This window comes from Lactuca virosa, chromosome 5 (assembly GCF_052849685.1).
Source record: "Lactuca virosa cultivar CGN04683 chromosome 5, Lactuca_virosa_CGN04683_v6, whole genome shotgun sequence".
NCBI classification, from domain to species: domain Eukaryota; kingdom Viridiplantae; phylum Streptophyta; class Magnoliopsida; order Asterales; family Asteraceae; genus Lactuca; species Lactuca virosa.
The window spans coordinates 140,535,113-140,538,596 of NC_136430.1; positions in this window are offsets into that span (position 1 = coordinate 140,535,113).

Here is a 3,484-nt window from a genome sequence, read left to right on the forward strand (position 1 = left end):
TAAAGAATTTCATAACTTGTTCTTAAGTTATGGAACATGGAAAGTTTCATCATAAAACACCATTAATTCCATAAGTTATGGAATCCAAAGGTTTTCAAGAATTACAAAACTTGCCCTCAAGTTTTGGAATTTGAGAAAAGTTTTTTATGAAATGGTTTTAATTTTGAGTTTAATAATTGGAATTATGATGTTTTGTTGAATAGTTCAAATTAACTCTTATGGACTTTATTAATAGTTAATTAAAGCGTTTAATTAAAAGAGTATTATTAATCCATAAATATATGGTTTGAGTTTAATTAAATTAAAAGTCTAGTTTAATTAATAGATTAAACCACCAAGTATTTTAAATGTCTAAAATACACCCTTATACTATTATAATATTAAAAGTTTAATATATTATATGTATAAGAGCAAGTCATCTTACCATTAGTAGGCCTCATTCACGAAGCCGGTCTATAAGGGGGGTATAAGGTTACTGCCTATAAAATGGCAGTTTAATGGGTGTCCACTCTCACTCACCGCTTCCTTGACCGGTGGAGGGTCGTTAGCCGAACAGGTAGGACAAGGACTATAATTCTCCCTTCATTATAAGTATAATGATAAATACTAAGTAACTAAACACTTATAAATTCCCAATCTTAGTTACTTAGGAAAATGTGAATAAGGTGCTAATCCATGAAATTACACTTTGCACTTTGTTTAAATTGTTAGTGGAGCGTGTGTGGTTAACCGAAACACTAACCTGGACTTAACAAGGTAGGCAAAGGGTAACTTAATGTTTATCATAGTATCCTTGGAGCGTGTGTGGTTAACCGACACATCGATTGAGTGGTAAATATTAAGGGTACCAAGTATATTTGCATGGTTACTTCACACCTTCTTTTGTGATCCTCGGCATCCCAGTCACAAAACCTGAAGGGCATACTCGAGATTGAAACATGCCATTGAAAATTTCAATGAATCTCAAAAGAATCTAGGAGTTTCAAAACCAATTAAAACCTAATAATACATTTCGTTTATCTTGGTGGAAATTGGTGAATCGTCATTCACCTACCTTCAAATATTTTATAGCTTGGATTACGGCATCCCTCTGCCAAGTTATAAAATAGTTTGTTGGGTCCTAGCCTTAATATATCATATTGGGTGTTATATTAAGGACTTAAATCAACTTTACGTGAATTTCTCCTATTGTTGATGTCTGGTTTAGACAACAATGATCTTCCCAAACCATGCTTTCCTAATGAATATGACTTCCCGAGTTTGGCTCATGGAAGTCATACTTCTCTTCCTCCACCTCCTCCAATTATTCTCCCTAACCCACAAGTTCAAGGTCACTCACGCCCTAATGGCAAGCAAGGTCTATGTGTGATCACATCTTAGAGATGAAGTCACATATGGACAAGCCGGGAGAGTTGGGTTTCAAAGTCTTGAGAAAGGTGGATGTTCAATCACTTTCTAAGTCACATAGTGAGTTCCTTTGAAACTACTATGATACAGACTATGACATGAACCTTAATGATCACATCTATTTGCTTGGTGCTGCTGAATCAGCAATGATTTGGAACGGTAGTGAAGCAAATTTGATTAGAAGATCAACTTCCCAAAAACTTTATGGACTGTGACAATGGTGACACTGGAAATCCAGAAAAAGCATTATCTTCCCAATGGAAAGGGATTGGCCATAGTCAACCCTGTTGACCAAATGGTAAAGAGAAAGGCTAAGTCTGAGATAGTCTCATTACCAAAGGGTCCATATGTTTATTTTGCCAAGGAAGGGGCGTTGATTGCAAAGCTGCCAAAGTTACCTAAGGATGTTAAAGTCAATAAATTTGACTCTACATCAGGTAGAGCCCATTATCTAACTCTGTTAAGTTCTATTCTGAGATCCTCATTACATGATGTGACTGGGTCACATGTTGATGTTTTAAGAATAAAAGAATAGAGAGAAATCTTAAAGGAAGTATATGCTGATTCTGATCGCGAAAGTGGATTTCGATCGCATCAGAATTTTTAGCAGTTGCTTAAGAAGTTATGATATATTGCCGAGGAATAGATAACAACAATTTTCCATGTGGATTGTAAGGATAAGTTTTTCCGCAAAGTTTTAAAATAAAAGAAAATTGTTTAATTTTGTTTATTTGAAGTATCCTTACAATGGCATTTGTGGAAAATTGTTGCTTATATGATTCCACTGACAGCAATATTGGAAAATGGATTTGATTCTTTCATTTGTGGTAGTGTCTAAATTTACCAAATCAGGAAAGTTCCTCATCACCCAAGTTTCAATTGGACCGAAACTTGGAATCATGCAAGTTGAATAGTATGATGAATGACAACTTTCAAGCATTGGAAAATCAAGACTAATTACTTGTTCACATGGATGTGTGAGTCAAGTGAAGGACTAAAGGGATCGAGTACACATTCTTGTGCACTGGTCATGTCCACCACAAATCTCGTTCAGACTATTTAATTTACTAAAGTTTAGTAAATATGGTTATACTTACAAGTTTAAGTATAATTCTGAAACATTGGAAAAGTCTCAATGTATGGCAGAACGAATGGGAAGAATCAAATTAGGCAGAAAGATAAAAGTTTCTCAAATCTGAAAAGATGGGAGGGTACTTTAGTATCATGTTTGTGATCATCTTAATGATTTAGAAATCATATCACAATTAGTCCTCTAAAGGTCATCTTAGTGCATTCTTATGACTAAGAAGAGGAGTCATGAATTGTTGAAATGGTTAGATCATGAAGATGAGTCATACTTCGTTCCAAAGCAATTCTTAGAGTCATACTCCAAGATTGTAACTTGAGTTACATATCTTAAAGGAAGGTTTAAAACACTTTTCAAATGTAAGAGTAAAAGTGTCCTACTCTTGTACATTTGAAATTGGTAAGTTGTGATGTTTTGGATAAAACAAAGACCAACTAAGGCCAATTGTGTGAAGTGTTTGTCTTGATAAAGAATCTGCACTATCTCTTGAATATTTGGCAAGATAGTCTTATATGTCAAGGGGATAGTGGGAGTATTAAAGATCCTAAAAAGAATTTCAAGAACTAATCAAGAATAAAACCTAAGATTCTTCACTAGCACACGACTTGAGGTTTATAACCTATCGTGTTGACATATTCTGTGCCCATTCCAGTTAAAGTTGGCTTTGCGTAGGAGTTCTAAAAGTTCTCAATTGGTTGCATAACAACTTGGAAGCAATGAAAGACCCTGTACTGCCAGGTGGCAAGAAGTTAAGATTGCATAAGTTCAGTCCATATGAGTTTGGATTTTTCATTATCCTTGTCTTGTGACTATGGTTTTGACGATTCACATGGATAAGAACACATACACCATAAAATCTAAGGGTCATAAGGTTTCTCTCCGATTCATGAAAATGATGGTGAGGAAACACTTCCACCAAGTAGATTTGAAGCAGATGGCAAAAGGTCTAAACAATTGAGACTATGATTACGACATCCCTTTTCATAGTTC